This window comes from Nicotiana attenuata, unplaced genomic scaffold (genome assembly GCF_001879085.1).
Source record: "Nicotiana attenuata strain UT unplaced genomic scaffold, NIATTr2, whole genome shotgun sequence".
Classification (NCBI taxonomy): domain Eukaryota; kingdom Viridiplantae; phylum Streptophyta; class Magnoliopsida; order Solanales; family Solanaceae; genus Nicotiana; species Nicotiana attenuata.
In genome coordinates this window covers 23,550-31,510 of record NW_017672560.1, presented here as the reverse complement: position 1 = coordinate 31,510, position 7,961 = coordinate 23,550, and the positions used below count along the sequence as shown (strand labels likewise).

Below are 7,961 nucleotides of genomic sequence, written 5' to 3'. Positions count from 1 at the left end.
GTGTTGTAGGAATGGGTTGCCAGGACGACAACTGCCTTTTGTCCTTGTGTTGTAAAGAAGAGTTACCACTTTAAAAACCACAAACCAACCATCTTTCTGGAATGACATGACAAAATGAAACCATCACGTTAGCGTTAGGGCATTTAACACATTGGTACTCGCACATTTGGGGAGTGAATGCACCTAGGCAGTTAACAGTTCCTATTATGCTTTTGCTTGGATCGCATGCGTCATCCCGGCTTTATTTACCAAGCCTTTCCTTTAATCCTCCCTCGTGTTTTCCATTGTTTGTTTCTTGCTTTTCCCTCTTTTCTTTTGCTTTTCTCTCTTATTTTTCCCTCTTTTTTTTTTCTTTTGCCTTGGTTTTTCCTTGTTCCTATTCGCTCCTTTCCTCAAAATTGTTTTTCCGCTCTTTTCTTTCCTTTGCTCCCTTTTTATTTTCTCTTGCTTGCTTTTGTTTGGTTTCTTATTTTCTGTTTCCCTCTTTTGTCTTTCTTTCCTTTCTTGTTTTTCACCTCTTTCCTTTCATTCTTTTCTTGTTTTTCCCTTTTTCATTTAGCTACGGTCGAATCCTATGGAGATTGCCTACGTATCACGATCCCGCGTAAATCAGACCAAGCGTAGTTCTTGCAAATAAATGCAAAAATAAATGCAAGAAATAAAGAAACAATTTTTCGGAAATTTTCAAATTTTCATAATAACAACTGCGATTACAAAGCTATTAGACTATTTGTTTTTCTTTTTCTCAAAAAGGGAAGTTACAAAAACAGACTCAAAAACAAAAATACAGACTCGATTAACTAGGAATACATCAAAGCTTCAAATCCTGGGGCCCGCGGGGCATCTCTCGGCATCGCCGCGGGCCTGCGTGCGAGACCCTTTTGCAACTGATCCAGATCGTTCATGACCTGGCGAACGAATATCATCACGAAAGCAAAGAACGTGGTACGACCCATCCGCTCACCAGCTTGGCACTTCATGACAATGTAGTTGGCAATGTTTCTGATTCTTTCCCTGATTTGGCCCTTTTCTTGGAGTAGCCGACTTATCTGTTGGGTACGAGCCTCTAGTACCTGAGAATCCTGGAGGTGAATGTCTTGTAACAATTTTATTTCCTTTTCCATCTCAGCGATTAACCCATAACACTGTTCTCTCTCGGCCCGAAATTCTTTGTCCTGCCGAGCTGCCTTTTCTTCAAGAGTATTCATTTTTCTTTTCATGTTAGCAATGGTTCCCTCATAGTTCTTCTTCATTTGTTGTACAAACTGGGCCCTTTCCTCGGTCTTCTTTGCCCATTGTGCCCGAAGTTTTGCCACGTTTCCCTCGGATTTTTCCAATTCCTCTTGACAGTCCAAAACTTGTTTCTTCAAACCTTTTATCAATCTCTCGTCGGATATACTTCTTTCTCGATCCCTGGCATCTATTTTCATTTGCTGAATTTGGGCTTTGAGAGCTTCATTCTCCTGGGCCAATTTCTTCTTATCACCTTCGTCGGCTGTGGCTTGCAAGGTGTTTTCAAACCGGAGCTCCTGCACCTGCTTTTCCAATGCTCCTATTCGGGCTCTATACTCCTTTTCCTTAGCTAACCAATCCCACTGCACCTGAGCCTCGTTAGTGAATTGTTGCACATGTGGCCTTTTGGCGGGTCTCTCAGGATTTGAAATNCGCTTGAGCGCATCTTTCTCATATCGATCAAGGCTTTCCTTGAGTTTGAAATAAGGGGCAAGAAGCAAGGGCGTAGCAGCTGCGCGAAGTTGCGCCTTAGCGCATCCGTTTTCTTGCAGGAGTGCTAACGCGCGACCTTACGTTTTCTTCCGCTTGCTCTGCAGTACGAGCCTCATACAGAGCCGCGCTCCTTTAATATGATGAGAAGAAGGGGGGCCGGCCTCTTTTCCGTACCAATCCTTATTTACTACTACATCTTTTTTGGGGTGTATAGCTCAGTTGGTAGAGCATTGGGCTTTTAACCTAATGGTCGCAGGTTCAAGTCCTGCTATACCCAAACCTACCTTACACTCTACTATGAATAAGGATGCATAGTAGCCTTCAAAGATGACTCTTTGGCCTTTAGACTCGCTTCGGCGACTTCGCCCTTTAAGTGACAAGGGGGTGAGCCGCTCCAAGCGGAAAGCGATAGTGAATCCCGAACTTGCCCACGCTCATCCAAACCGGCCTCAAAAAGCGATCGGAAAGCGAAGCCCTTCCTTCCAATCCAAGCCGGCGAAGCCGCCCCTATATCTAACCACCGCTCACCCCGATCACATATTGGCACGTTCATGATGCATCATAATCAAAAGGCCGTAAAGTAAAGAAGACCTATGCATCAGTGTACTGTCATGATCACATATTAGCTCGATTTTATTGACGGCTTGAAGGCGAAGCCGCCTATTTCTTAGGGCAAAGGGCGCTCCATCCTCCTAACTCCTTCCACTTCTCCCAGGGACAGGAACTACGGCTTGACCTTCGGGGAAGAAGTCCGTGGGACCCCTCCTTCGAGGGCGCCTAGATAGTGAAAGGTTATCCCTTTGCAACGCTGGAAGCTAAGCAAAGTCACGAAGCTGGCTGACTACGCTCGAGCAGAGCTCAGACCCGGAGGTGGTGGCTGAACTCGCCGCAGAGTTCAGGAGCGAGCAAGACTATCTTGGTGAATGCAATAAGAACCGGCTGCTCGCCGCAGCAGAGTGCTTTGCCCATGCTGCTATCCGCCGCCGAAGCGCTCAAGGGATTCGTGCTTGAATGTCGAGATCAGGGGACTCTATCCAATCCATGCGGCAAATCTGTTTGTGGTGGAAAAAACTCAACAATAAAAAGAAATAAATAGAATATAGAAAATCATTGAATTTGTTTGCTCCGATACAAGAGATCGGCCCCGAAGCAAGATATGGTGGGTGCCAGCAACTTTCACTTGTTAGGAGTAGGGGCTGAAAAGAGCTCTTTGTATAGGTTGGGTTTTCTGGGCTTTGATGCTTACCTTCTTATTATTAAAAGGGGAAGGTTTAATAAAGGAGCTTTTCAGCCCTTTTGCTGGATTGTTGGCCCGCAGCCCCGCCCTATAGAATGAATAAGGAGAGGCTTATCGATGACCGAACCACTCTTATACTACTCCTTACCTCACCCCCCTTGTCACTTAAAGGAAAAGCCAGAGAAGGGGGCCTGCTGGAAACCCTCGCCTTCGGCTCCATACTGAAAAGGCCGGCCATGAAGGGACATCACGACTATCCTTTCTGGGAATACCGGGCTTTATATGATCCTGATCAGTGATCAGTATATTTTAATATTCTGGATCCTTATGTGCTTTTTTTTGTTATACTAGCGGCGGCAGATCTATTAGTAAACAGGAGCCGCTATCGCTCACCCGGCTGGATGTCAATCTGACGGATGGATAGGCGTAGCAGAAAAGAAAGGGTCAATTACAAGAGGAAGGCGGAGGAAAAAAGACGAGAGAGCAAGACCCAGGAGGCTCGCAGCTACCACGGCCGTAAGCACTCCGCTCGTTCGTAAGCCCCTTTAGAGATAGGGGCGAGCCAGGAGCTTACTTCGAGTATTTATGACTCTGGTGGCAACACGTGACAGGCGAATGACATGATTCTCGAGGAGTTACACGACGGCCATGTGATGATGCATCAAATAGATGCAAGGGTGGATGACTCAGTAGGTCCTTGTATGGACTGATTGTGTTCCCCACAGGGAGAGCTTTAAAGGAAATAGGAGTGGACATCTATATGGGCTTCATGTGATTCGAAGCCAACCACTATGTATTGCAAGAAAGTCCTATGTGTACCTATGTATACCTAATGAAAGCCAACAAGAGCCTCTTAGCACTTACCTGCCTAAACCAAGCAAGATTCAAGAATCAATCCATTACCAGCAAGATACGATACGGCTTAGCCAAAAAAGGTGAGCGCCTAGCGCGAGCCTTATTGAAAACGGCCTAGCTAACGAGCAATCTTTCTAAAGCAAGAAGCAAGGGCGCAGCAGCTGCACGAAGTTGCTTCTTAGGGCATATCCATTTTCTTGCTCGTTAGCGCTTGACTAATAAGATAGAAGGAGCCTTTCTTGCTTGTTTAGTAAAGTCAAGCTTTGGCGGTAGGGTTGGGGTGGCTTGCTGGGGCACGAGTGCCCTTACTAGTTTTGGGGCTTTGATTGGCAAAAGCGGTTTTTGCCTTCTAGCCAGCAGTTGCCGGATTAGCCTTCGGACTTTCCTTACCCGCCTTTATTGAGAAAGAAGAGATCTAAAGGTTGGACATCCATCGCTGCCGTGATGACGCGGTTGAATGTTCATTCGATCCAACACCCGGCCGATCAAACCTATCCTTGGGTTCGATCCAGCAAGTGATTCCCTCCCCGAAAGAGGGATAGTCGTTAGGTCATGAATGGAATGCGAGGAAGAGAGATAAGCAGTTGGCGGGGACCATCCGTTATCGGTCCATATTGGGTAGATCTACCCCTCTCATCCTCTGATCCTTTATCTACCATTCAATCTATTGATTTAATTTCTTCTCGACTGGCCTATTACGCACTCGGGCCAATCTACTACACGCTAATAATGGTCTTTTGGATTTCATCTCCTACAAAAATAGCAAGTGGTTGGCCGTTCGATCGAGTCCATCCCTTGAAGTCGTACCCTCCCAGTATGCGTGAGTCTTCCGCCGATTGACAGAAATGCCGCCCGGAATTCGAGAACGGTCCATCCCACCATAATGGATCTCTCCTACCGCTACCTACTAGTGGATCGATTTAGGGAAGGAAAGAAATGCCGATGTTGCAATTCTTCCCATCCCGATAAAGCGAGTCACCCGTGATTCGATAGTTCCATTTTCCGCTGATGCAGGCCGATTGGGATCCCAGCAGTCAAACCACTGTGTTCGTTCCTCACCCTCCTTCCAATCAAATCTATTCTAAGGTGTCCGGAGGCAGGGGAAGAAAGGAGGGATTGATCGACCAACTTGAACAGATCCATAACCTGCTTCCATCTGTCCTGAATGAGGGAATTAAGGCGGGTATAGTCGAACTGAACTGCTTGATTCTAAGGTGGGTGATAAGCAGCTGTATCAAGCCTACCATCTCTTCTCACGAAAGACTTTCCATCCCGTCTCTGAAAGTTTTTCAATATAAGTGGCCCTGCTTCAAACCCCCAGAAAACCCCCCTTACTCTCTCTCTTTATAAAAAAAGTCCTTTCCCCTTTCTTTAATAATATAAGGTAAGCTTTGAAAAGTAACACGCTCCCGACAGGCAATTAATCCATAATATCATCCATCGTTGGCATTATTGGAAATAAATCACCCAACTCTTATTCAAAGCCCATCTACACACTCCAGCTGCTTCCTTTTGAGCTAGTCAAGCAGGCGTTGAACACGGACTGAGACTCTCCCGCCCCTTTGACAGCAATTCCTGCACTTGACGTCGGATCTCCTCATTTGAAAATGGGGATAAGCGAGAAGCCGCTTTGCAGGGTAGACTCGCTCCTACCTGCAACTAAATCTGCTTCTATATCCTCCTCTTATCTTAGGGGGTAATCAAGCCGGTACTTGTGGATTCAGGGGCGGCATCAAGTCGGAAGAGTGTCGCAGAAAGATAAAGATCTGCATTTCCCTTTTACAACATAGGAGGGAGGGGACCTCGTTCCTAAAAAGCCTTTTCGATTGCCTCCGCCCCTATCTCTTAAAGCTACGACATCCCACCGATCCCCGAATCGGCTCTGCTAGTTGGCTTTGTTGCTATCAAGGCATAGCATTCTATGGACTCTTTCCCACGTCCAGAAATGGTATACCAACAAACACCTTTTCTCCTTAGCCAACCAAAGTCTTCTTATGGCAATAACCGGTTTCCCGTTAAAAGTAAAGCGGTGTTCTCTCTACGCAGCTAGAACCCTACTCGTATTACCAAGGTCTTCCGAGTAGGATATGTAATACGTCCATAAGGACGACGTCACACCAGACGTCCTGCTTTAACTTCCCTAGCTCCAACTTAGCAGAAGGGGCACCTTCTCCCCCCTTACTCAACATAGGGCCCGCCGCTCATGCCCTTTTTGATCTGATTCGATAGGGCTCTGGATGAGGCCCTTACTTAAAAGGGCTTCAGCCCCAACTGATCTACCATCTCCGTGGACGCTATCTTATCCAAACTCCCAGCATCAATGATTATCTTTGCACTGGCCAATTCCGACATAGATTTTAAATACAGCCTTCCGTCTTCTCCTCCTTTCTGCTGACGTTGACTCACGTTGCCACACAATCTAACGATAGCGAAACTGTCTCCTCTCCTAAGCTTGAGAACCCCCGCTATGTTTCCGACTTGAACTTACCTTTAGAGCTTCCCGGGCTCTAGGCTCGACAACGTTCACTCTTCCATCTTCAGCTGGTCTATTCTGCACTCCCCTAGCAGCATTCGTCCGTCTGAACATTGGAACAGTAACGAGAAAAATTCCCCACTCCTCCACATTCATAACAGTTACCAGATACCCTCTGCTGAGCCTTTTCTTATCTCCTCTGCAGCAAGCTCTGCTGGCCTCGCGCTCCAAACCGATGGCGTCTTGACGTTCTCCTGGTGCTCTCCCCCTTTAAGAAGTATGTAAAAAGGCTCATTTTTGGCTTCCTATAAACCCCTCCTAGGTTGTGGCAACTTTCTACTCCTCCTGAGCTGTCTTGCCGTATCTAAAATGACTTCGAGCATCCAACTTCCCCACTGCTGCCTGCTCTCTCCTTCTTCGGCACTTCCCAGTCCACAACAGACCTGGTCTTCTCTTGATCCATCTGAATCACACCCTTGCTGATCCAATGGCCAAGAAATAGCACTTTCGTCTGAGTACTCTTTCACGTACAGCCTCTTTTCCTGCTACACCTGGAACACTGTACTCAGGGTTCCAAACCTCCAGCGAGTGACTATAAACGATTATGTCATTGAGGTTTTCCACTACAAACTGGTCAAGGTAAGGGTTTGAGTTGTCCATTTAAGTGCGGAACAAGACCTGAATTGGGATGATATTCATAGATCACTTACTCTTTGTGTACGTTATGGAGTCTCCACTCCATGTTGAAAGCTCTTTCAAATAGCATGAGCGTTGAAAGTCTTCAATTCGACTAGAGCGTTAGATTCTTTTTTTATTTTGACTTCTTTCAAAGGGCAATGAATGGGAGAAAAGGGGTTCACTGGAGTTTGTCTCTTGAAAATGGTTTTATTTATTTATTCTCTTGAAGGTCTTTTTCTCTATTTTATTTCATGGTATCAAAGCAAACAAGAGAATTAGGGTGCTAAAAAAGAAGCCAAAACTTGCTTGTTTAAAGAATCAAACTGTTCCTGTCTGCTTTTTCTTTTTTTATTTTATGATCGAGGAAACCCTTTTTGTTATATGCCCTATACCCACCCAATTTCTTATGTACACAAGAAGGATCATAATTCTTTATGTTTGGATACCAAGCTATCTTATCAATATATTAACAAAAAAGCCTTGGATGTAGTGATGAAATTGTGATACATAATCAATCCTATTTGTTTTGTTCATTACTAAAATGAATCGAATCCTATCAAATATTTATATTTATCCTTTGAATTACTCATATATATCCTATGAATTTCATTTCGCACCGGAAACTATTCTAGGAGAAGTTCGAATCCGTTCCGTTCGGATATTGATTGGTCTTGGTTTGACATGGTTTACGCGTTACTGGTTCCCGGAAGAGTTAATATCTCCATTAGCTAAACCCTTTCTTACCCTGCCTTTGGATTCGTATTTTGTTCGTACACAATCAACGGAGGCCTTCCCGACATATGTTGCAACGTCTCCAATAGCATGCTCTTACTTCGTCTTTCCCTTAATAAGTCATCAAATTTGGTGCTTTTTGATCCCCAGTTGCTATGGGGAACAAAGGACGAAATACAATCGATTCCTCCATTTAAGTGGTTCTCGCTTCTCCTTGTTCCTGTTCCTAACTCCTCCCCGGGTAGTTCCCAATGTTTGGCA

At 45.4% G+C, this 7,961-nt stretch overlaps 1 non-coding gene across 1 annotated transcript; it reads left to right on the top strand.

Moving 5' to 3' along the window:
- Positions 1 to 1,929: 1,929 nt before the first annotated feature.
- TRNAK-UUU lies at positions 1,930 to 2,002 on the top strand. Its single transcript has one exon. It is a non-coding gene; the product is annotated as a tRNA-Lys (tRNA).
- Positions 2,003 to 7,961: the final 5,959 nt, after the last annotated feature.